Source organism: Saimiri boliviensis, chromosome 3 (assembly GCF_048565385.1).
Source record: "Saimiri boliviensis isolate mSaiBol1 chromosome 3, mSaiBol1.pri, whole genome shotgun sequence".
In the NCBI taxonomy this organism is placed as follows: Eukaryota; Metazoa; Chordata; class Mammalia; order Primates; family Cebidae; genus Saimiri; species Saimiri boliviensis.
Window position 1 is genome coordinate 125,362,581 of NC_133451.1, and position 27,965 is coordinate 125,390,545.

At 35.2% G+C, this 27,965-nt stretch overlaps 1 protein-coding gene across 7 annotated transcripts in view; it reads left to right on the forward strand.

The window, feature by feature from the left end:
* The window catches only part of MARCHF1 (membrane associated ring-CH-type finger 1), a 906,067-nt gene that overhangs the window by 23,059 nt on the left and 855,043 nt on the right, over positions 1–27,965 (forward strand). The window lies entirely within an intron of this gene.

Here is a 27,965-nt window from a genome sequence, read left to right on the forward strand (position 1 = left end):
GGACATTTACATTGAATGCCAGTTTTGTTTACAGCAGATTTGCTGGTTCAGGAGGGAACAATTGATGCACTTAAATTCTTTTACTTCTTGAGTTACCCTTATTTCTCTTTTGTCCTTTTTCCCAAAATAATTTTATGTGCAGGAGCTATTGGGAAGAATTTTGTTGGCTTTTCTACTTGTAGGGTCCTGGATACCTTTTAGTGAACTGACACTGTTTACATCTCTAGTGGCCTCTGTTCTATTTCTAGCTATTCAGAGAAAATTTGCCGGTTATAGTTTTGGTGCCCCGGAATTCTCTCACAAAGATAAGAAGTAGTTTATTGTTTGGTTTCAACTGTTTGTTAAGTATTTAAATATTCACATTTTCTTACTTCTTAGGAAAAGGAAAATTGGCCTTTCTTAGTATACTTGGTTTCTGCCTTTATTTTTTTTTTCTTGGATTCGTCTGTAATTATACATTTCTGTTTTACATCATCTGGATATATCTTTTCTTGTACCATTTATTGATTCTATAAAAGTCTGCTGTGTTTAAATTTGAAACACAATAGAACATATGTATGTTTTATGTATACTACATTGTTTTCTTGTGGTTTTATTGTTAATAAGCCTTTTACCTTCTGGGTTGTTGGATTGTTGCAGGCTATAGCAATTATGTATGCAACAAGAGCTTAGGTATTCAAATCAGTATTTTTTTTAGACATTGTGAGAAATGATCTTAGCAATTATATATTACAGAGAAAGTTTTCTAGAAAAACAATTGGATCAAAAATAAGGCAGTCTAGGAGGATCATCATAAAATAAAACATCAAAATGAGAAATTGAAACAGAGGAACAATTATTTATAGATGATACTGTTTGTAATGAGTTTCTAGCCATGGCAAACATTTATGTTTCTATCTGTAACTAAACTATGTTAAATATTGTTGTGAAAATGCCCTGTGATTTTATATGTTATTTGCCTGTCTTAACTAGCTTTTGATATAGCATAGATTACTATTTAAATTTTAACTAGTAACAGAAGTGTGCACTATTTGAACCTCAGTTATTAGTTTGTTTTATGAGAAAAAATTCCTAACTACTTCTGGGTAGTAAAACGTGGCTGTTTTCTAGATGGATTAGGTTTGGGCACCTGTGTGTCAATAAATGTGGGTACAAAGCCCTGGTGGAGGCAGCACTTCCTCTAGCTCCCTGTATGGCCCTGATCTTTACCCACACAATCATGTGCCCCCCTGGACTCCTATCTCCCTGACATTTTCACTAATAAAAATGATGGTTTGTCATCTAGATTTTTCTGGTTTGGGGTACCTCAAAATTTTCCACTAAGTTCAAATAATAGAGAGTTGGACTTAAGTTTGAAAGATTAATTTTTTTTAATGTATATGTCCCTATCTTAGATATAATCACACACACATATCTGTAGGTTTTAGATATTAATCACTGTTCCATAGAAAAGATTTTCTATATAAGCCAATTTCTTTACTTGTTCACTTACTATATCTCTTACATCTGTACCCGGGTCATACTTAAATTTTAAACTACATTTTTGTTGATAAAACCATTTGGTGTCTACTGACAGAAAAAAAATGAAAAGTCAACCTTAAAATTCTATAAATGCATAATTTACCCATGATCTTAAGTATATCCCCAAACACTCTGAATTTGTAATACTTGGGCCAACTAGATAGAAATAAATGACTAAAATTGTTAGCATTCATTTCTGTAAATGAAATGTAAATTAAAGTATGTGCTCTGTGGTCATTATGGGACAGTGTTGTGAATGTAATTTCAAAATTCTTTCCAGAAATTTGTATACTTACATATTTATTAAGTCTTTCCTTAGTAAGTTATCATTTAAAATTGTATATGTTTAAAAGGAAAACCTCAGAAAAGCATGTAGTATATTGATTATGCTACAATAAATTCTCCTGATGAAGGATTCTTTTGGTATACTTCATCGCTCATACCAAAAACAACTTTCCACAGTGGTGGTAAAATACATACAAAGCTCAGAGTTGCATGAATGTGTGAAAAAAATGAGAGAAAAATCACAGAGACGGAGTCTAGATGAGAAGGTGGGGGGACCAGAAAACTGTTCTGTTTCTAGATAAATAGCAGTTGCAGTAGATACTGCAGATCTTTGGTAAGGCTCATAGTGGAATGACATCCAATTTCTTTATAGATTTCCATTGTACTGATTCATATATTAGCAAAGTAGGAAGTGTGACAACAGTTGCAGTTGTAGGAGGATGGTGGTTGATGGAGGGTCTAATTTAATTTGAACTTTGAATAACTGTAGTCAAAAGGAAGAAGAATACTTGTAATTAATATAAAAATTTGATAAAAGGAAATGTCTATTTTTAAATGCAAGTGTGAAACTTAAAAGATAGCAGGGCAGAGGAGAGAATTAACTTATAAAGCATCAGAAGCAGAAAAGAGTACAGCTGGGATTAAAATTGATATGCTTTGGTCACGTTTAGCCAAGTGTTTTGCCAGTTCCTTATGTGAATGAACTGTGATTAGGACCAGTGTTATGGTATACAATGCTGTCCCTTAATGACCCTGGACCATCAGTGCTGTAGACCATCATGTGATCTAGGGTCATTATGGTACAGTGTTGTGTATGTAATTTAAAAATTCTGTATCCAGAACCAATGCATATCAGTAGGTTCATTTGATGTGTATTTGCCTAAGTTAATTTATAAATAGTACCTATGCTTTATTACTAATTGTGAGTTCAGGTATTCTTCACCAATTATTTCTTTTACCATAAAATTCATAGTTAGAGAATCTTTTTAGCTATTTTTATAAATTGATTATGAAAATGACAATGACAATAGAAATTTTGGAGACTATAGCAGAGAGAACAGTGCTGCAGGCCACTTACTGCAGTATTTCTCCAAGCATATCCATGGACTACCTCAGTAAATCTTTTAGAAAGTCTAAGAAAATGTAGAGCCCAGTCTCAGAAGAACTCTTTGGGTGGAGCTGAGAAATCTACATTTAATCAATTTTCTGGGTGATACCTATGTACATGGAGCTACAACTTCATAGAACACCGTTGGAATAAAACCTACTCCTGTTCAAATATGAACCCATTCCATCGGCAGGCAGTAGGAATTTTTTTTTATGTCTTAGTTTTCTTCTGACCACTTCTCCCTCCATCTATTTTAAAGTGTTAAAAAAAAATAGAGACATAAGATCTCCAAATAGCAGGAATGCCTGCAATGGATTTTCTGGAAACCAAGAATTCCCCTTCTTCACTCAACAGGGAGTCAGATGCCTAAGAGACCACCTTGCCTTGGAAACATCGCAGGGTAGCCACCTACGGTATCAAATATTTTGCAAAATCTGGATTTCTTTTTCTTTTTTGCCTCCGGATACAGCTGGAGGCTTTTATCTTGCCCGCAAAGCTGGTTGGAGAAAAGCCAGTGGCTCTGCTGGGTCACACAATTATTATGATGCTCTTGTTAATGATTACACAAGGACAATGAATGAGATGAGCTGGGACAAGTGTTGCTGTAATAGGTGCACAATACCTGCCCGACATGCTGATTGCATGAGTGTTCCTGGGGGGTGGTGCTCACATGGCCTACTAGAATATAATGCTCTCTGGAATAATGCCATGTTTAATTTAAAAAGTCTCTCTCTGTAGTTCTCAGATTTTTGTGTGAGTCACAGTCACCTTTAGAACTGCTAAAACCCAGATTTCTGGACTCTACTCCCAGAGGTTCTGACAGTTTAAATGAGAACACAGCCTGTCATTTTCCTAGAGGCTTGTGTTTACCAGAGAGATGGACTTACAGGTAGTAGCTAAAATGTAAGCACATATGTTATAGCACTGTCAGTATTTATAAGGACATAAAAAAAAAAGACATTGTTATAGCAGATAACTTTCTATGATAACAATAAATAATTAAGCACTGGAGGATGCCTTAGTTACTTTATTAAAGCTGGCACATAGAGATGGCAGCCTAAAAACAATTTGAATATTCTGTTGTAGTTGATTAAACTGTTCACTCACTTTCCTATATAGAGTATGGATGATGAAATTCCATGATGTACATACAACATATTAGGAGTAAGGACTTCAGATGAGCTTAACTAGGCATCATACCATAGGAAATGTCTCTTTCTTCTCAATAGAGGAAGCAGCTCAGGGATTTATCTCGCAGTGTAGCAGAAATAGCAGCATGATGGAAGGATCTCTCTTCAGATCAGCTGAAGTTTTTTCAGAACTTTTAAATGCATCAGACAACAATTCTGAAAACAGTGGCAAATAAGAGAAAGAACAAATTCTTCCCCAAACATTCTTTTGTGAATAAATAGAGTACTATCTCTCAGAACCACCACACACATGCAATGACACACATCACTGGAGTTAATAGAGTGCTAAAAGCATGATGCGAATGGCCACATCTTCCAAACATTCTCTAACGGCTTGATGCAAAGCAACGGAATTGCTTTCCTATTACGTATATCTAGTGCACTAAAAATGTTTACTCTGAAGTTCAAAATAAAACAAAAAATTTTGTTTTGGTAATTTATTAGTTTTTTCAGAGTAATATGAGAAAAACATTTCTTAAGTGGATTGAGGTATCATAATATATTATCATATATTCCTCCACATATTTTAAAGAAAGACATCGTTATAAAAAGACATGAAAAAAATGAAATGACCTTTGGAGTTTCCTTTTACATTTTTATGCTTTATGTTTTTTTTTGAGTCCAGCTGCTCAATGTCCAATATTATCAGTAGTTGGAAAAGCTGGTTTTTAAAATAATAAATGCTATTCTGTAACTTTTATTTCATGAACTATTCTGAACCTGGTATAATAGAAACCACATTTCATTTTCTTGGGATACTATTGATAATATTAATCCAATTACAACCTGCTGATTTTATTCACTAACTTTCTTCTTTAAAGATAGCCACTTAAATGATAAACTACTTAAGTTAACCAGGTCTACCAAGGATCATTTACCAAGAGTAATATCTCCTTTCACTTTCTTTTTATTCTGTTTATGTCCCCAAAGCAAAACATGTTGAAAATGTCATTTATTTCTGTAAAACTAATTTCACATATCCTGTTTAATACATTCCAGTTTGAAATTCTTGCTACTCTGTTTCTTATCTCAGTTTTTTTTTTTTTTTTTTTTTTTTCTTAAACTGAGCCAAGGTTTCTTCTAATTCTTTCTCTGGTGCAAAGAAAACTTCCCTGGATGGTTCATATTCAAAGTAAATTGACTAGTGACTTTCTTCTTAGCATTTATGTCTCCCAGTGACGTTGTCAAGTTCAAGCCTTACCCTTTATTGCCCCTGTCTATTTCTAGGCATTCCAAGAGGATGCTGTGGTCTCCTGGCATATGTCTAAATCTTCATTACCCTATGGGGTCAGTCTGAGTCAGTCTGGGAAGTGAAGCTTACCTAACAGAAGTGGCTCTACAAAGCCTCCTTTGACTCATATTGGGCTCTGGTTGCATAATGTGGCCTGATTATTGTAAGCTCCAAGTTTCTGTGAAAGAAACTTTCTCACCTTCCTAAAGAGTGATTTATCTTGTATTTATTAGGAAAAATAGCCACAGTATGTAATTTCTCTTATGGTTTTCTCCTTGACATCTGTCACCTGATGACTGAAAATCTGCAGCTCTGTGGGAGAATCTGAAACTGTTTCTAATGATGTTTCTTTCCAGAAAATGGATGTTTTCCATTTCTTCTGAGGTTTTGGGGGACAATTATTTCTTAAAAATCTATTTCGTACAGACTCAATACCTAGTTGAAGGTTTTATGTGGTCGATATTGGGGAGGACAGAAAGAAGCTGTTTTAGTTTCAATAAATCACAAGTTTTTATTAATTGACACTTCAGTACTCATTACAAAATAATAACATACATTTTTACAATGTCTTCATTATTATAAGATTCTGATTTCCTTGTACCCTGAAAATTCACTATATTCAGAATTATTCTCTTAAGTGTATTTTATTGCATTATATATATGTGTGTGTGTGTGTGTGTGTGTGTATATATATATATATATATATATATATATATATATAATTAACAATTATTGTTATCTTACATAGGTGTGGTAGACTGAATAACTCCCTCCTAATTCAAAACCCTCATTTCCTATGCTCTGAACTTGTGCATGTTATTTTATTTGACTAAAGTGACTTTGCACATATGATTAAATTAAGGATCTTGAGATGGGGAGATTATTCTGGATGTGGCAAACTGTAATCACAAAGATCTTTATAAGAGGGAATCAGGAAGAACCAGACTCTGAAAAAGAAATGTGATGGCAGGAAGACAATGAAGTGATGAGCTTTGAAGACGAAGAAAGGAGCCACAAGCCAAGGAATCTAAGTGGCTACTAGAAGCTGAAAAAGACAAAGATACAGATTCTCCCCTCACAGTCTTGAAAATGAATGAGCCCTGGTCACACTTTAGCTTGCTGAAACTGATTTTGGATTGCTGAGCCCCTTGAATTGTAAGATGAGACATTTGTGTTGTTTTAAACCACTAGATTTTTATTTATTGATTTTTTTTCTTTTAAAGCGTATTTAAAGTTAAGGAGTATATTTGCAGATTTATTATATAGGTAAACTTGTGTTGTGGGTGTTTGTTGTACAGATTATTTTGTCACCCAGATACTAAGTCTAGTACCCATTAGTTATTTTTTTCTGATCCTCCCTTTCTTCCTGTCCTCCACGCTCAGGTAGGCCCCAGTGTCTATTGTTCTCTCCTTATGTGTCCATGTGTTCTCATCATTTAGCTCTCACTTGTAAGTGAGAGCATGATAAACCACTAAATTTTTTTTTAACTTGTGCAGTAACAGAGAACTATATACAATGGGCATAAGTGTTAATAACACTATTGGACTGGCTTCTTCCAAATAAGGACAGGTAACATTTTGCAACTCTACTTTTGTATATGAAGCTAGATTGGCACACATTGTTTTTTTCTTTTTCTTTTTAGTTAATAAGAAATAATTATAGATATTTATGGGCTACAGAGTGATATTTTGATACATGTATTCAGTGTATCGAGATCAAATTAGTAATTAGCTTATCTATCGTCTCAAACATTATTTCTTTTGAGTTGGGAAGATTCAAAATCTTCTAAGTTTTTGAAAAGATACAATTAATTATTATTAAATATATTCATCTTATGGTGTCATAGAACACTAGAACTTACTCCTCCTATCTAGCTGTGATTTATTTCCATTAACAAACTTCTCCCCACCCTCTCTTCCCCCAAACCCTTCCCACTCTAGTAACCTCAACTCTACTCTGAAATTGTACAAACTTAACTTTTATTTTGGCTCCTACATATGAGTAAGAATGTGCAGTATTTATTTTTCTGATGGTACATGTGATTTTAAACATAGACGTTTTCCACAGTGAGTCAGAATACATACACATATTCATATCCACATCCACATCCATATCCATATCCATATCCATATACATATACATCAGTATGCAATACCATGATTACGAGAGTAAAGCACCTTTTTCTTTTCTCAGGTTATTAAAAATATGCATGTGTTTGTTTAAATATGTGTGCTTCTTATGTACTTAAATATGTTTTATATGCATTATGAACATTACAAATTAATCCTCAGAGCTATGCAAAATATGTACTGTGACCTCAATTTTATAATGAAGAAACTGAGGCTTAGTTGGCCAAAATCATACAATCATAAGTGATGCAGTTGAAATTCCAGTTTTCATGTTTCTGACTTCAAAAGTCAAATATTTGTTTAACCACTATGTTATAGTGTGTTCTGCATGTTTAAAATCTCTTGACAACTTTTGAACAATTTGAATGAATAAGTTTCAATACCATCATTACATCTGACTTTCTTTTTTTACCTGAAGTGCTGAAGAACTATTTTACCATCTTCCTCCTTATTTCTTTCTTCATATTATATCCTTTTATAGGTAACTGCTATGTGCTGATAAATATCCTTGTAAGTATAGTGATTTTGATTATGATATTCAAGTCCTATAAATTACAGAGCACTTGAAGTCTTATGAAAACTCTTACTCTCTAAAATTGTATTAATTTCAGAAGCATTCCTATAAAAGGACATGAAAACTATAATATTGGACAAATACTAGAAGATAAGTACTGTATTTTAAAAAAGGATATATACTAGAAAAAACGCCGCCAGGCTTTCTTATATGAAGATTGATAGTCCTGAATGAGATTGTTATCAGAAAAAAAGACTACTTCAAAACTGAGAGATGTTGAGTAGATGATGGTTTGATATTATTAACTTTATGTTTTATTTTAACCATACTGTTGGAGATGAGAGGAATAAAAATGCAGAGGTGGCCAGGCGCGGTGGCTCAAGCCTGTAATCCCAGCACTTTGGGAGGCTGAGGCGGGTGGATCACGAGGTCAAGAGATCGAGACCATCCTGGTCAACATTGTGAAACCCCGTCTCTACGAAAAATACAAAAAATTAGCTGGGCATGGTGGCGTGGGCCTGTAATCCCAGCTACTCAGGACGCTGAGACAGGAGAATTGCCCAAACCCAGGAGGCGGAGGTTGCGGTGAGCCGAGATCGCGCCATTGCACTCCAGCCTGGGTAACAAGAGTGAAACTCCGTCTCAAAAAAAAAAAAAAAAAAAAAAAGAAAAAAAAATGCAGAGGTATTGTAACTTTCTTCAGATTTAACTTGTATTCAGGAGATGGAGCAGAAAACATTCTTGGAGTTCATAGCACTTTGAGAAGTAGAATTAACTTTCAATTCATTTGTGTGATTTTTAAGAGGATATACGTTACATACCATGAAGCTAAACATGAATTTATGAGTCAGGGCAGATCTATTTTGGTAACTGAAAGGTTGATAGACACAATGGACTCCACAGATCTGGTAGGATAGAGGGGCTAGTTTTTCCTCCTCCACCATTACCCAACCCTGTTCTGTGTGGATCAGTGCCATCTCTGTCTTATGGGAAAAGTAAGCCTTCCCAGATAGAAGAGATTCTTCGGTTATACAAACGCATTGCTTACCCTTAGAACCTCAAAGCAAGTTTTGTTGATTATGAATTAACTGTCTTCACTAGAATATGAGGCACCCTAAATCAGGGCGCTTTTCTGGATAATTCTTTTTTTTTCTTCTTCTTTTAATTGTGCTTTAGGTTCTGGAGCACATGTGCAGATCATGCAAGGTTGTTGCAGAGGTACACACCTGGCAAGGTGGTTCACTGCCTCCATTCTCCCTTCATCTATATCTGGTATTTCTCCCCAGGTTATCCCTCCCCACCATGCCCACCCCCCACTGTCCCTCCCCTAGCGCCCCTATCCCTGGCTAATTCTTAGTGGTATTTCCTGTATCTGGAAAAATGCATGCAATATAGTAGTGTTTCAGTAAATCATCTCCGAGTGTGTATAGATGAATTGACCAAACACCCCCTGCCATGGTGACTTAATGACTGAAGATCAGGAGACCTTATTTCCAGGCAAGATTAGTATCTCCTGTTTCCTTTGCTTTTTTTCCTTACTGCTTGTTGTTATTATTAATTCATCCTCTGTCCCTAGTTTTATTTCTACTTAGAAATGATATTGATATTAACCTCCCATGGACTTTAGAGCCCCATGCTTCTGGAGATCATCTCAAAGCCTTCTTAGAAAGAATATCAGTATGTTCTCTGCCATTTGGATTCTTCATGTAGCACCAAGGAGAGCCACATCTACTTAAAAACTTTGGCTTTGCAGCACTGTTTACAATAGCAAAGACCTGGAACCAACCCAAATGCCCATCGACGATAGACTGGATAGGGAAAATGTGGTACATATACACCGTGGAATATTATGCAGCCATCAAAAACGATGAGTTTGTGTCCTTTGTAGGGACATGGATGAACCTGGAAACCATCATTCTCAGCAAACTGACACAAGAGCAGAAAATCAAACACCACATGTTCTCACTCATAGGCGGGTGTTGAACAATGAGAACACATGGACACAGGGAGGGGAGCACTACACACTGGGGTCCATTGGGGGGAAATGGGGAAGGGACGGGGAGGTGGGGAGGTGGGAAGAGGTAGCATGGGGAGAAATGACAGATACAGGTGAGGGGAAGGAAGGCAGCAAACCACACTGCCATGTGTGTACCTATGCAACAATGTTGCATGTTCTTCACCTGTACCCCCAAACTTAAAATGCAATAAAAAAAAAAGAAAAAAAAAAAACTTTGGCTTCTCATGTCAGGGGAACAAACCATGAAAGTCAAAAGAAGTTTGGATTAGGTAATGCCCAACGTTAATGTAGAAGTAAAAGAATTGTGTTCATAAAAATTAAATAAATATCGTCAATTTTTCATACCTTTTTGGAGCAAATCAGGATGAATCTTTTCTCCTTTCTCCCAAATGAAAGTCTACAAATCAATATTGCCTGAAATGCACTATGGGCTGGTGAGTGAACTCTATGCTTTTAAGTCAGACTGATCTTCTAGAAGAAAAAAATCAAGCATACTCTTATTGATAAACATGTCTAGATTTTATCTCTTCCTCTTTCACCTGCTTCCAGAAAATTGCAAAAATGTCAAATTTCCACCACCTCCCACAGGCAGGTATTCAATTCCTTTTTCATTTAATTTATGCTTATTGTTTAATTCTACCTGCCCTCTCTTCTCAACTAAATGTTTAAGTCTGATAGAATTAGGAAAATATTAACTTCTTAAATGCTAAGTATTGATATACTTTTTAAATGCTATGTACTGACAAAATGGAAATATATAACAAATGGCATTAAACATCATGAACACAAACATTTTTTATTCACTTTAAATAGCTCTAAAATCGATATTTTTCATTTTGTTTCTTTGAGCATCTTGGTTTTTGTGTCCAATTTACCCTACAGTATCTAAATTAATGTCCATGAAATACAAAACCTCCTGGTGACTGTAGGACTCAAAAATAACAATTTTTCCTCAGTCCTGTTCTCCACTAAAGAGCTATTAAGAGTTTTAACTGATGTTTTATTTTGAGAACTAAGATTAGGAATGTTTTGATTATTCTAAAAAACGGCAGCCTAGTGTATATCTTAGAACGAAATGATTAGCCCATTTTGGGAAATGGAACAAGTTGCCTTTGAGCAATACGATAAATTAAAAGAAAATAAAAATAGCTAAGAATAGGCGAAGGAAATAAAATAAACCTTGAATTTAACATGAGGCAGAGGGTAAGGCAAGCCCCTTGGCTGAGTGGGATAATAGAGGAGAACATCTGGCCTCTTTACCTAAAAGAGATGCTTGTTTCTGGCACAGAAAAGAATTTACCTGATTCTTCATTGTTCCTGCTCTGCAGGCCATTTTCCAGCCATGCGAGTCACCAGACATAGTCCCAGTTCGGCAGCATTTGGAAGGACACATGGAAATAAAATCTGGCACCTCTGACAATGAAAAGTGATGGATTAAATACAAATAAGGATATTCAAAAGAGGTTTTCTAGAATAGTACATCATTTCTTTATTCAGCTTAGTTCAAATTCAAGTTGTCTTTTACATGTTTTTTAGTTTATTTATTTGACAAGTGTGGAGAGCCAACTATGGCTGGATTCAGTTCGATGTGCTTGGGAAACACCAGGATATAAGCAGAGGTCCATTCCTTTCCAGCGCACACTCACTCAGAGGGAGGGGAGCCCCAGTTGTGAATGCCAGGATAAAATGAATTTGAAAAATCTAGTCTGGAAATGAGAAGGCTGATACATGAGTCTAAAAAACAGGAAATTTTCTAAATTAAAGAATTAAATTATTTTGAATTTATATTTACATTTTTTCCTAAAGACATTTAAAGAGGGATACTCCTGACTCATTTAGGTATGATGAAAATCACTATAAAGTATATGGCTCTCAGCAAATCTGCGCTCATTCATTCAACAAATTATAACTGTACTACCTGATGCTTGTGCTAGGTGCTGTACAATAAAGCCATTGTTTAATTCACTAGCATCTCTGAAATGAAAAGAATAAGCATTTTTCCCATGTTTTAGTGTTTACAAATAAATATATGGACATACACATGCAGGTTTAAGAAACATCAGCGTTTGTCAGGACCATTCATTACTGGGTTTGGTACTACAGATACCAAGAGGCAAAAGGTGAAGACCTGGCCTCCAGAGCCTTTCAGTCTAGCAATTGTGATGTATTCTTTAAAGACTAAATTATCCAACCAGTGCAACTCAGATTTCTCTGCTCTTCAAGAAACAGTGGATTGTAAAGAATTATAAAAATCTGGCTTCTTAAAGTATAGAGATTTTTATTTTTACCATGTCACTGGTTCCACCTGTTCAATAACATTTGACTTCTGTACATTTATGAATGTAAAATCCTAGTTATTCCAGTATTTCTTTTGTCTCTTTATTACTTGAGCTCAACTCCTAAGAGACTCATTTTCTATATCCTGATATACCTAGGGCATTTTCTGTTTAGCTCTGTTTAGCTCATTTACTCAGAGCTAATGAGAACAAAGTCTCAGTTCTGATGCTCATGTGGTTGTGAGCTGCACATTTGCTGTCTCAGCTCTTAGCCAGAGTGGTGAATTTGTTTTAGTAGCAATAAAACCATTGGCCTGAAAAAAATCCATTTTACTCTTAAAAATGTGCTTTATGTAAATACCTGATCTTTATTTATTCAGTTACTAATAAAGGAGTTATGAATAATTTTATTATAAGTCATTAAAATGGGCTTTAGTATATCTCTTATTGAATTGTTCAGAAAGTTTCCAATATTTACAATGCATTTTGAGGTTATGGAGTTTAGGAGTGCCTAAGTGTTGGCAAAAATTAGAAAAAAATAAATAACTTTGAAAACAAATACCAGCAGGAGATGATAAAATAACACAACTGTATCTAGTAGGGAAGGCAAGGTCCAACAACAATATTTAACATTGACAAGAGTTCACAGTAAAGTATTCAGCAAAGTCAAATTTGTGTGATGCATTAGTTACAGAAAAAAATTAAAGTTTATTTTATTCTTTTTATTATTACGTTTGAGACAGATTCTTGCTCAGTTACCCAGACTGAAGTACAGTGGTAATCTTGGCTCACTGCAACCTCCACCTCTGGGTTGAGGTGATTCTCATGTCTTAGCCTCCCTAGTAGCTGGGATTACAAGCGTGCACCACCACACCCAGCTAATTTTTGTATTATTAGTAAAGACAGGACAAGGATTAACCATGTTCCCCAGGCTGGTCTTGAACTGCTGGACTCAAGCAATCCTTCAGCCTTAGTGTTCCACAGTGCAGGGATTACAGGCCTGAACCACTGTGCCCAGCCATATTTTTTACTTTTTAATTGACAAATAATAATTGTACTCCATATTTATGGAGTACATAGTAATGTTTTAATACATGTATCGTGATCAAATCAATGTTATTAGCATAGCCATCATCTCAAACATTTATTATTTATTTGTGTTAGGGATGTTCATTATCTTCCTTGTAGCTATTTGAAAATATATATTATTGTTAACTATAGTTATTCTACAATGGTATAGAGCACCAGAACTTATTTTTCCTATTTAGCTGTAACTTTGTGGCCTACTGATTATATAAGCGACTAGCATAGCGGCTTAGCATGTGTCAACTTTTTAATTACTATTTGTCAAAGAAAAAACTTCATTAATGAGCCTGTAAATGAATTGATCCTGGTTATGAAGAACAAAACTTTTAAAATACAAAGCACAAAAGACTTCTTTAGTCTAATCTTCAGTTTCTTTAATTTGTACTGCCTGGGTAGGGTGGCTCAGGATGGGTGTGTTGCTTGCTATTTTTTGTTTTATTTTTGTGTATATGTTAAAAGATTGAAAGAGAGGTTAGGTTTTGCCAAAGGTAATAGTTAAGTACCATAACAAGACAAAAAACTGGTTCACAAGCTCCAAATTCATTTCTGAATGCTAGTCCTTTAAAGATACTTGCGTTTCTAGATCCTCAGTAAATTTACTTTTTATCATTTGATTTCACTCACCCAAGTAATACAGAAGAGTGTTGACACAGAAAATTAAATATACAAAAAATCAAATTTTATCAGTGAATGTAAAGTCTTCACTTTAGTTTTCAAAAGTGCTGACCAACACACACACACACACACACACACACACTCACACTGACATGTAAGATAAAGTCTTCACTTTAGTTTTCAAAAGTGCTGATCAATACACACATATACACATATACACATACACACGTGCATGCACACACACATATTCTTTTCTGAAGGAAATACACACACACAACATAAGTCTTCACTTTAGTTTTCAAAAGTGCTGACCCAAAACACACACACACACACACACATGCGCGCGCATGCTTGCAAACACACCTATTCTTATTTTCTGAAGGAAATACTGATCAATAAACAGAATTTTAAAAAGCTTTTATTTTAGATTCAGGAATATACACAGAGGTTTGTTATGTAGGTCAACCTGTGTAACGGGGTTTAATGTACAGATTATTTTTTCAGTCCAGTAATAAACATGGTCCCTGATAGGTTTTTTCCTGATCTCCCTCCTCCTAACGTCCACCCCCAAATAGGTCCTTGTATCTGTTGTTCCCTTCTTTGTGTCCGTGTACACTTAGTGCTTAACTCCCACTTATGAGTGACGACATGTAGTATTTGGTCTTCTGTTCCTGTGTTTGTTTGCTTAGGATTATGGCCTCCAGCACCATCCACGTTGTGCAAAAGACATGCTCTTGTTCTTTCTTACGGCTGCATAGTATTCCGTGGTATACATGTACTAGATTTTCTTTATCTAGTCTACTGTTGTTAGGCATTTAGGTTAATTCCATGACTTTGTGACTGTGAATAATGCTTTGATGAAAATATGTGTGCATATGTCTTTATGGAAGAACAGTTTCTATTCCTTTGAGTATATACCCATAATGGGACTGCTGGGTGAAACGGTAACTCTGTTGTGAGTTCTTTGAGAAATCACCACGCTGCTTTTCACAATTACTGAACTAATTTACATTTCCATCAGCAATTTATAAATGTTTCTATTTCTCTGCAACGTCATCAGCATCTGTTATTTTTTGAGTTTTTAATAATATCCATTCTGACTTGTGTGTGATGGTCTCTCATTGTGGTTTTTATTTTTATTTCTCTAATGATAGTGATGTTGAGCAGTTTTTCATATGGTTGTTAGCTGCTTGTGTGTCGTCTCCTTTTGAAAAGTCTGTCATGTCCCTTGTCCTTTGCCCACTTTTTGATGGGGTTATTTGTTTTTTACTTGTTAATTTGTTTAATTTTCTTACAGATTCTGAATACTAGACCTTTGTTGGATGCATAGTTTGCAAATATATTCTCCCATCCTGTAGGTTGTCTGTTGATAGTTTACTCTGTTGACAATTTCTTTTACTCTGCAGAAACCCTTTAAATAGAACCGACTTGTCAATTTTTATTTTTGTTGCAATTGCTTTTGGTGAACAGACTAAAAAAATTTCCTCAGCTTTATGGAGGTATGATTGACAAGTAAAAATTGTATATATTTAAGGTGTACAAAGTAATGTTTTGATATATGTATACATTGTGAAATGATTACCATAATCAAGCCAATTAACATATCCATCACTTCACATAGTTGCCACTTTTTTCAATGTGTGTACTGAGAATACATAAGAGTTACTCTCTTAGCAAATTGCAAGTATAAAATACATTATTATTAACTATAAACATCAAGCTGTACATTAGATCTCCATAACTTTTGTCCATTTTCTCGTCATATGTCTTTTTGCTCTGAATTTTGTGATTTTCTTATATATTTTAGATGTTAACTTTTTAGTGGATATGGGATTTGCAAACATTTTCAATGTACAAATCTTTTACCCCCTTGGTTAAATTCTGTTTTATTCTTTTTGATGCTAATATAAATGTGACTGTTTTCTTAATTTCTTTTTAGGACATTTTGTTTTTGGTGTATAGAATGCAACAAATTTTTGAAAGTTGATTTTGTAGCCTTCAAGTTTACTGAATTTGTTTCAGAGTTTATAGAGATTATGTCATTTGCAAAAAGGGTGCTACAGTCTAAATGTTTATGTTCCCTTATAACTTATATATTGAAATCCTCACCCAACATCATGGTATTAGGATGTGGGCCTTAAAGGACTAATTGGGTCATGGGGGCAGAGCTGTCATTAATGGCATTAATTCGCTTATAAAAGAGGCCCTAGAGAGACCCTTCACCCCTTCTACCATGTGATGATACAGCAACATGATACCATTTATGAGGAAGCTGACTGTCATGAGTGACAAAAATCTGCCTTGATCTTGAACTTTCCAGTCTCTAGAACGACACAAAATAAACTTCTGTTTTTAAGCTACCTAATTTATAGTATTTTGTTTTAACAACTCAAATGGACTAACACACAGAGACAATTTTACTTATATTTTTTATTCAGATGCCTTTTATTTATTGTTCTTATCTAATTGTTCTGGCTAAGACTTTAAGTGCCATGTTAAATAGAAATATCTCATTCTTGATCTTAGAAGAAAATCTTTCAGCTTTTTACTCTTGAGTATGCTGGGTTTTTTATTTAACTTTTGATATAAGCTGGTGGTTTCTCATATATGACATTTCTATACCTAATTGATTCAGAAAAAATGGTTATGAAAAAATTTGGAATTTTTTCAAATACTTTTTCTGCATCGATTGAGATGATCAAATGATTTTTACTATTCATTTTTTTTAAAGTGGTGTATCACGTTTAAAGATGTACAAATGTACCATCCTTGCATCCCAGGGATAAATTCTACTTGATTAAGGTGTATTATTCTTTTTTTTTTTAATTGCATTTTAGGTTTTGGAGTACATGTGATGAACATGCAAGATTGTTGCATAGGTACACACATGGCAGTGTGGTTTGCTGCCTTCCTTCCCCTCACCTGTATCTGTCATTTCTCCCCATGCTATCTCTACTCATCTCCCCACCCTTCCCCCTTTTCCCCCCAACGGACCCCAGTGTGTCATGCTCCCCTCCCTGTGTCCATGTGTTCTCATTTTTCAACACCTGCCTATGAGTGAGAACATGCAGTGTTTGATTTTCTGTTTTTGTGTCAGTTTGCTGAGAATGATGGTTTAATGTGCTATTGAATTCAGTTTGCCGATATTGTTGAGGATTTTTGCAGGTAGGTTCATCAGGGATATTGACCGTAACCTTTTTTTTTTTTTTTTTTTGGAGTGTCCTCAACTGACTTTGGTATCAAGGTAATGTTGACCTTAGAAAGTGGATTTGGGCTCAGTGCAGTGGCTCCCATCTGTACTTGCAGTACTTTGAGAAGTCTAGGTAAGCAGATTGCTTTAGCCCAGGAGTTTGAGACCACCCTGGGCAACATGGTGAACACCTGTCTCTACTAATAAATAAATAAATAAATACATAAATAAATAATAAGTAAATAAAAGGCCAGGCGTGGTGGTTCATGCCTGTAATCCCAGCACCTTGGGAAGCTGAGACAGGAAGATGACCTGAGGTCAGGAACTCAAGACCAGCTTGGCCAATGTGGTGAAACCCCTTCTCTACTAAAAATAGAAAAATTAGTCAGGTGTGGCAGTAGGTGCCTGTAATCCCAGCTACTTGGGAAGCTGAGGCAGGAGAATTACTTGAACTCGGGAGGCAGGGGCTGCAGTGAGCCAGAATTGTGCCACTGCACTCCAGCTGGGTGATAGAGAGAAACTTAGTTTCAAAAAATCACAAAAAGGAAAAAAAAATAGCAAGGCCTGGTGGTATGCGTTTGTAGTCTCAGCTACTCGGGAGACTGAGGTGGGAGGATTACTTCAGCCCAGGAGGCAGAGGTTGCAGTGAGCCTGAGTGACAGCAAGACCCTATCTCAAAGAAAAAAAAAAAAAGAAAGAAAAGAAAGAAAAATGAATTTGGAAGTGTTCCCTCTTTGGTTGAAGAGCTGGGGAAGGATTGATATTAATAATTCTTTATTTTGTAGACTTCACTGGTGAAGCTACAGGACCCTGGCTTTTTCTTTTTTGGGAGGTTTTTGATTACCGATTCAATCTCCTTACTCATTATTGGTCTGCTCAGTTCTCCTATTCATGATTTAGTCTTGGTGGATTGTGTATATCGATGAGGTTATCCATTGCCTCTAGCTTATCCAATTTGTTGGTATGCAATTGTTAATAATATTCTGATTGTTTGTATTTCTGTGGTACTGGTTGTCATGTTTTGTGTTTAATTTGTGATTTTAGCCTTTATTTGAGTCTGATCTCCTATTTTCTTAGTCTGGCTAAATATTTGTTGATTTTGTTTATTTTTTCATAAAACCAGTCTCAGTTTCATTGATCTTTTTTATTGTTTTTTAGTGTCTATTTAATTTATTTCTGTTCTGATCTGTGCGATTTCCTTCTTTATACAAACTCTATACTTAGTCTATTTACTTTTTAAAAAAAATTCCTGAATGTGTAAAGTTAGGTTATTTGAGATCTTTCTTTTTTATTCATGTAGGCATTTATCCCTGTAAAATTCCCTCTTATAACTGCGTTTGCTGTGTCACATAAGTTTTGATATGTTGTTTTTTATTTTTTTTTGCCTCAAGATATTTTAGAATTTTATTTTTTAAAATTTTTGTATTATACTTTAAGTTCTTGGGTACATGTGCAAATCATGCAGGTTTGTTACATAGGTTATACTCGTGTCATGGTGGTTTGCTGCATTCATCCCCGCTTAATCTACGTTAGGTATTTCTCCTAATGTTATCCCTCTTCAATCTCCCCACCCTCTCCTATCTCTCACCTAGCTCCCCCTCCCCCTAACAAGCCCTGGTGTGTGATGTTCCCCTCCCGGTGTCCATGTATTCTCATTGTTCAACACCCACTTATGAGTGAGAACAAGTGGTGTTTTGTTTTCTGTTCTTGTGTCAATTTGCTGAGAATGATGATTTCCAGCTTCATCCATGTCCCTGTAAAGGACATGAACTCATCCTTCTTTATGGCTGCATAGTATACCATGGTGTATATTTTCTTTATTCAGTCTATCATGGATGGACATTGGGGTTGGTTCCAAGTCTTTGCTATTGTAAACAGTGCCGCAATAAACATAAGTGTGCATGTATCTTTATAATGGAATTTTTTAAAACTTAGTTTTGAACCATTGGTTGTTCAGGGGTATGTTGTTTAATTTCTACATATTTGTGAGTTTCCCAGTTTTCTTCTTGGTATTGATTTCTAGTTTCATATTATTGTGGTTGGAAATTATAATTATTATTCTAACCTTCTTAAATTTGTTAAGACTTGTTTTGTGGCCCAATGTATATTACTTGTCTTTGAAAATGTTTAGCATGTGCTTGAAAACAAGATGTATTCTGCTGCTGTTGGATGGAATATTCTGTATATGTCTGTGAGGTCCACTTGGTTTACAGTGTAGTTCAAGTCTAATGTTTCCTTGTTGATTTTCTGTCTGGATGATCTATCCATTGTTGAAAGTGAGGAATTAAAATTTCCTACTATTATTTTATTGCTGTCCCTTTCTTCTTTCAGTGTTGTTAATATTTGATTTGCATATTTAGGTGCTGTAATATTGAGTGCATATGTATATATTTACAACACTTTATCCTATTGATGAATTTACTTCTTTATCCTTATATAATGACTTTCTGTATCACTTGTTACAGCTTCTGACTTAAAGTCTGTTTTGTCTTATATAATTACCCTGCTCTTTTTCTGTTTCCATTTGCATGAAATGTCTTCATTGCTTCATTTCATGTTTTCTTAAAGCTAAAGTATCTTGTAGACAGCATATAGTTGTTTCTTTTCTTTTCTTTTCTTTTCTTTTTAATCCATTATTCCACCCTGTCTTTTGAGAATTTTATCCAATTACATTCATGGTAATCATTGATGGGCAAGGACTCACTACAGTCATTTCATTGATTATTTTTATGGTTGAGTTACATATTCTTTGTTTTTTTTTAAACCTTTTTTGAGGCCCTCCTTTGTGATTTTATAATTTTGTGTAATGTTGTTCTTTGATTCTTTTCTCATTGTCTTTGTGTATCTATGATAATACTTTGCTTTGTAATTTTCATGAGGATTTTATGAAACACTTTATCATTATAATCGTCTATAAGTTATAAGAGTCTTACAGTTTTAGGTGATAACATAATTTCAATTGGATACAAAACTCTACACTTTTAAATTCCCTTCCTCAGTTTAGGTTTTTAATGTCAAACTTTATATCCCTTAATATCACACATTTTTAAACAAATTATTATACTTACAGTTATTTTTAAATACTTTTGTTTTTATCCTTTAGAGTTCTGTGAAAAAAACATGTTAATTAGCCAGATTACGGATTCTGAGGTACTTAGGTGTTTTCTATGAAAGTGCCTACTCAACTCCTCTTGTTCCTTCTTTAGGCAGGGGTAGAATTCTTTTTTTCTTTTTTAATTTTTTTTCAGATGGAGTTTTGCTCTTGTTGCCCTGGCTGGAGTGCAGTGGTGCAATCTCTGTTCACTGCAAACTCTGCCTCCCAAGTTCAAGTGATTCTCCTGTCTCAGCCTTCTGAGTAGCTGGGATTATAGGCATGCACCACCATGCCTGGCTAATTTTGTATTTTTAGTAGACATGGGGTTTCTCCATTTTGGTCAGGCTGGTCTCAAACTCCCGAACTCAAGTAATCCACTGGCCTTGGCCTCCCAAAGTGCTGGGATTACAGGCGTGCGCCACCGTGCCCGACCAAGAATTCTAAAGATTCTATGCCTTTTCTTGATCCAAGAAAGCCAAGCCAAGTGCTGATAATCTTTCATTTTTTTCCCCTAGGATGATGCATTGACATGCTTGAGTTTGTATGCCTTCTCCTGATTCCACAGCTGACTGCATGTGCTTATAAGGTGTCTGCAAGGCTCATGTTTACCATCAGGGTGTTGTGTGGAGAACAGGCTCTGAGTTAGGGGTGTAAGATTTGTGGAGTATTGAGGGTGTCTGTAGGCTAGGTAGGAGGTGTACACATGCCAGATATCCCAAGTGGTTTTGGGTGGTGGTCCACAGATTGGTTAGTAAGGCCTGAGACCTCTTTTCTCTGTTTCCAGACTCTCTTAATCATTTATTCATCCATGATGATCATCTTAGTATTTCACGTGAGTGAGAAAGATAATGGATCTCTTGGGCAGTGTTCTGCATAGCTGAGGGAACCAGGTGCTCACTCATTACATTTCCCTTTTCCTTGTGGGCAGAATTGCAAGCCCAGGGGAGGATCCCTTGGCACTGAGCTATGCAGCCTTGGGGTGAGGTGCTGCAGATAAAATGAAAATTGTTTTACCTTTTAAAAATGCATCTATTTTAAGATTTTTGTACTCCAACAGTCTGGTGGAACTTCTTTGCTGGACACCCAAATCTTACAAAGTTACTCTCATCCACATATGGTAGTTGAAATTTTGCAGGGTGATGACAGAAGAAAACTCCTATTTTATCATCTTGTTAATGCCACTGGATAACTTACTGTTAATTTTAGTACCAAGTATTCCAAAACTTACACTGTCATGGGTTTAATTTTTTTCTTTATTTTCTTTCTTCCCCATCTCTTTCCTTCCCCTCTCTCTCCCTCCTTCTCTTCCTTCCTTTCTTTTCTTCTTTCCTTCCGTCTTTCTTTTAGATACAGCTAATTCCTGTTGGAATTTAGAAGACTATTTTATCCTCACTAGGTTTTGAAAGATTAATGGATAAAATTTTCCAGATCCATTAAAATGCCAGTGTATATAAATTTGTTGCTAACTTGTAGAAGAGAAAGATTTTTGTACATGCCAGACCTATTGGTGCTTCTTTCATGTGATGAGACAGATCCTTTGTTGTTAATGCTAACAAGCACTGTTTGCTTTAACAGAAAAAGATATACCTTTTGCAGTGTATTATAAAACAAATAGAGCAAAGAAACTGATTTGCAGAAAATGATGGTAGGGACCTCTGAGTCCTTTGAGGCTGGTAAATCCTTCTTCAATGGATATTGCATATTCTGTACATAGTCCAAAAGGCAAATTTTATCTAGTTAATGTTTCCTTTATTCCTTTTTTTTTGGTCTTAACCAAATACCAGTGTTACTTTACCACCGTAAACCACTCCCTAATGTTTACTAAGGATGTTTATCTGACATGGGATCTCTTTCAGGCATATTGGCAATGTTCAGAAGAGCCAGTTTGGTTGTTTCATCTCTCATCTATCAACAGGACAGCAATTTTTCCCCTTTGGTGGTCTGGTTGAAAAGTTTCCTCTTCACAGCTGTGAACCTTCTGCCTCAGCATTTTATATTCCTGGGTTTGATACTAATTGTGTCTCTTGATATAGCAAACACACATTTATTAACTCCTATCAAACAAGTAATTCTGTTCTTTTCATAGCTACTTATTTTTGGTGAAAAAAGAGAAATATTCCTATTGAAAATGCTAGATAGCATACTAAGCTTGCCTGATTGATTACTGGAAGAATACGTATATTCAAGTTTGTTCTAGAATACTGTATTAAAGCAAATATTCCAAGACAGTGAGTCACACAACTTTTTTTGGCATCCCAGGACATTCAAAAGTGATATTTATACTATATTTATAGCATTATGTCCAAAAATACACCTATTTTAATTTAAAAGTACTTTACTTCTGAAAAAATGCTAATGATCATCTGGGCCTTCAACAAGTCATAATTCTCTTTGTCGGTGTGGAGTCTTGCCTTGATGTTTCTGGCTGCTGACTGATCAGGGTGTTGGTTGATGAAGGTTGGAGTGGCTGAGGCAATTTCTTAAAATAAGACAGCAATGAATTTTTTTCTCATCAATTGGCTCTTTCTTTTGTGAAAGATTTCTCTGTAGCATGTGTTGCTTTTTGATAGCTTTCAACCAAAGTTTAACTTTCCAAAATTGAAGTCAACCCTCTCAAACCCTGCTACTACTTTTTCATCTATGTTTATATAATATTCCAAATCCTTTGCTGTCATTTCAACAATGTTTACAACATCTTCACCAAGAATAGATTTTACTTCAAGAAACCACTTTCTTTGCTCATCAATAGAAAGTAAATTTTCATTTGTTGCAGTTTTATCTTCAGATTGTAGCAATTCAGTTGCATTTTCAGGCTCCACTTCTAATTCTAGTTCTCATGCTATTTCTACCACCTCTGTGGTTACTTGCTCCTCTGAAGTCTTGATCTCAGCAAAGTAGTCCATGAAAGTTGGAATCAACTTCTCACAAACTCCTATTAAGGTTGTTATTTTGACCTCCTCCCATAAATCATAAATTTTCTTAATGGCATATAGAATGGCAAATCCTTTCCAGAAGGTTTTCAATTTACTTTGTCCAGATCCATCAGAGGAATCACCATTTATGGAGCTATAGCCTTAAGAAATGTATTTCTTAAATAATAAGACTTGAAAGTCAAAATTACTCCTTGATCTATGGGTTGTAGAATGGATATCATCTTAGCAGATATGAAAACAGCATACATCTCCTTGTACATCTCCATCGGAGTTCTTGGTGATCAGGTACATTATCAATGAGCAGTAACTTTTGAAAGGATTTTCTTTTTTTTCTGAGCAGTAGGTCTCAACAGTGAGCTTAAAATATTTAGTAAACCATTCTGTAAGCAGATGTGCTGTCATTCTGGCTTTTTTTTTTCTATTTATAGAGAACAGGCAGAGTAGACTTAGTATAATTCTTAGGAGCCCTAGATTTTTAGAATGGTGAGTGTTGGCTTCCACATAATGTCACAGCTGCATTAGCCCCTAACAAAGGAGTCAGCCTGTCCTTTGAAGCTTTGAAGCCAGGCATTGACTTCTCTCTCTAGCTATAAAACTCATAATGGCATCTTCTTCCAATAGAAGATACTTTCATCTACATTGAGAATCTGTTGTTTAGTGTAGCTGTCTTCATCAATTATCTTAGCTAGTTATTCTGGATAACTTGCTACAGCTTCTGCATTAGTACTTGGTGCTTCACCTTGCATTTTTATGTCGTGGAGATGGCTTCTTTTCTTAAATCTCATGAACTCACCTCTGCTAGCTTCCAGCTTTTCTTCTGCAGCTTTCTTACTTCCTGGCCTTCATTATTTGGAGACAATCAGGTCCATTCTCTGCATTATGCTTTCGCTTAATGGAATATTATGGCTGGTTTGATCTTCTATTCAGAATACCCAAATAAGGCTGTTTTGACTTCTTATCATTCATGTGTTCACGAGAGTACTACTTTTAATTTCAATATTTTTTCTTTTGCATTCACAACTTGTTTACCTATTTGGCACAATATGGCTACCATTTGGCCTCTTGGCTTTCAATATGCTTTTTTCACTAAGCCTAATCATTTGTAGCTTTTGATTTCAAGTGAAAGACAGTGACTCTTTCTCTTAAACACTTAGAGGCCATTGTAGGCTTATTAATTGGACTAATTTCAATATAGTTGTGTCTCATGGAATAGGGAAGTCTGAGGAGACAGATGGAGGTGGAAAAACGGTCAGAGCAATCAGAATAGGTGTGCCATTCATTGATTAAGTTATTCATCTTATGTGGGCATAGTTCATGGTGTCCCCAAATGACTGCAATTGTTACATCAAAAATTACTGGTCACCATAATAGATATAATAATGATGAAACCATTTAAAATATTGTAAGAAGTACTGTAATGTGGTAAGGAGACACAAAATGAGTACATGCTTTTAGAAAAATGGTGCCGATAGACTTGCTCAACACAGGGTTGCCACAAACTTTTAATCTGTAAAAAACAATTTCTGTAAAATGCAATAAAATGAAGTATAATAAAATGAGTTGCATCTGTGTATATATGGAACATATATGCATATTTATACATAATTTTATAATCTCTTATTTGCATTACATCTTTATTATGTAAAGTATGAACTGCCTATGAAGAAGACAATGGAATGAATTCCCATGTTTCTGTAACTCAGCTTAGACAATGACCAACTCATGGCATCCTTATTTATTTATTTATTTTTACACCTTCCTCTCATTTTATCTGATATACTGAAGTAAACCCCAGACATTTCACATCATTCATAAATATTTGAGTATATATTGTTAAATACAAGAACAATTGAACAATCCCATAATATCCTTTAAAAGTTAACAATAATGAAAGTATATTTAATATAGTCAGCTTTTAAACAGTTAATTTTGTTAAGTGTTTTTTTTCTAAGTCATCTTGCAGAACTTTTCACCCACAAGTGTAATCTTATGATGCTGTTTTGGCATGCAGTCTATTATCCCAGATACCCAGTTAATCATGATGTAGTTAATGTTTACCACCAATTGCATTGAATTCTAGGTGCTTAAGTCTGGGCTCTCCCTTTCTGTGCTCAAGGCCAACCCTAAAGTAAGATTTGAAATGCAGTAAAACTGATCTTCTTTTCTGCACCCCGTTCCCAGGAACCCAGCTGTCTCGTAAATCTTGCCCCTAGAACTCACAAGAGGACATAGAACCCAGCATCTTCCTACTGTGCTGCCCACTACCACACCACCTAGCTTTTATCCCTACTGCTATCAGCAAGACATTATTCTGTTCTCTCAGAGCTCCATTCCCTGAGCTAAATTTTAGTAGAAGAGCAATTCGTATTAATTTATGTCTGTGAATATTATGTCTAATATCTGTGAATTTGAAGTACTCATTTTTGTGAAAGCCACCATTGCATTATTATTGTTAATGATAGCCTTTGGGAGGTAAAACAGGAATGTCAGAGGAGATAGAAGCTGGAACAATGGTCATTTGTGTGTCTGGGTGAAATGTAAGCTCTGGGTGTGCCGAAAGTCACAAACAAAAAAAAGATCTGACGAAGGCATGTTCTAGCCCATTAATCGGTCTTTTTCTCTTTCTATTTGTCTACTGATTATTATTGTTTTTTGGTCATAACTTTAATAGAAACAGACAGAATAAGAGAAAAAGTTAAGTTTTAAGGGAATAATGTAAGGTAGAAAGAAAGACAGAGGTAAGAGGGAAACCAGAAGGGAGAGAAATGATCTGTGGAACACTGAACTATGTGGGATCCTGACAAATTTCTAATGAACAAAACTGTTGCTTTAATAACGTGTAGTTATTAAATGATTACTTAATGATAGACACATGAAAGTTCTTTTATTGTCTTCTCTGTTATTGTACGTATTTGAAATTTTACCTAAAGATGAAGATAACCTAGACTATAAATATAAGAGATGAAAATGAGCTTCTTAAGAAGACTGAGCAGTATTCAGAGATTTTCTCCTTATCAGCATGCACAAAATATCTCTTGAGAATTATTACATATATATACATGCATTTGTATACGCACATACTCAACTATATATAAATGTAACCAAAAAGGAAGGAAAATGGGATAAATTAAATAATTCTTAGAAATATTTTAACAAAACAACTTGTTAAGACCCACAATTTTAAAGAGAAAGAAGTGAACTCTGCTAGCATTTTAATAGCCTTATATTATTATCTAAAAAGTAGGTGCATATATGCATACAAAACATGAAAGGCCGAACCAGCAAAATTAAAGTGCCAAAATTTAATTTACAAATGAAGAGTCTAGAATTAAAGAAGTACACTTTCATTTTCTCTTCAAAATATTCTGTCTTAACAGCTTGCTTTGTAAAGCATTTGGAAGAATGCTTTAACTTACCACCATTTTGCTTTTTTTTTTCTTTTACAAGAGCTTAGTTATTCACCAATATAACTAATTCTTGAATTTCATATTTTTTTATGTAACTTATTTTGAATGAGCTGCTGTTTACTTTTATATTTCCTCTGTTTTGACCTTTAATAAAATTCTAAGATTATAGAAGGTACTGCTATTCACTTAGAAGACAAAGTCTTTTTATTAGTTTTAAATAAAAGGAGATAAGAGAAATATTAATGAATGATATAAAATGGATTAATGAAAGTACTTGAAAACGGTTTTCATCAGAATGGTGTTAATGGCTAAATATTTCAGGCTTTCAAGCAACTGAATTATTTACTGGCACACAAAAAAATGTAAAGCTTTAATTTAGGAATGGATGTGCTTTTATGTATTTCTAGGTTCCATTCAAAATCACTTTTACAGAACTGAAGCATCATTATATCTAGGGCTACCCCTGAAAAACCTGTGATTTATATATTTCTTTTTCTTTCTTTTCTTTTCTTCCTTCTTCTTCTTTTTTTTTTTTTTTTTTTTTTTTTTGAGATGGAGTCTTTCTCTGTCATCCAGGCTGGAGCTCAGTTGTGCTATCTTAGCCCACTGTAATGCCCACCACCCGGGTTCAAGTGATCTCCTGCCTCAACCTCCTGAGTAGCTGGGAGTACAGGCGCCCAACACCATGCCCAGCTAATTTTATATTTTTCAATAAATATAGGAATAGCACGAATGGTTAACAGCCTCATTTCCAAAAATGTCGTAGAATCCCAAGTGCTGTTGTATAATCTTTAATATAAGAAATTTGGTTATGGGTAGGATTTTGGTATTTTGCACAATATAATCCGATGCTGTATCAGTTAATCTTGCATTTTCAAAGGCGCCCTACTGCCTTGATGCAGAGGACTAGCTATGTGCATGCTCCTCAGCACATCCTTGCAGCAGCTTTAGTACGTCTTCACATTTGACTTTATCTATTCTTGTGTTTGCAAGGGAAATCATAATAATCTGCTCTATTTTCTAAAGGACACATTTAATAATCCCAAAGTTTGCAACTTGCACTGTTTGAAGCACATGGAGCTTTCATTTTGTGGGTAAGGGTGGGTTTTATGGACAGATGTCTGTGTGTGTGCACTGGGCTCTTCGTAGCAGTGGAGTGAGAGATCAAGTGACGGAGGGGAAGATGAGAAAAACTTTGGAATTCCTTCCTGACTCCATCCTGTAAATGGGGTTTGGTTGCCTATAGGAAGGGAGACGGCAACCCAGTAAACTGGTTTTCTGTAAAGACTGTGTGGATTCTGAGCAGACACAACACTGCTGTGTTGTCTAGGTGATAAAATAAGGCTTGCAGGTGAAAAGGCCTTTTCT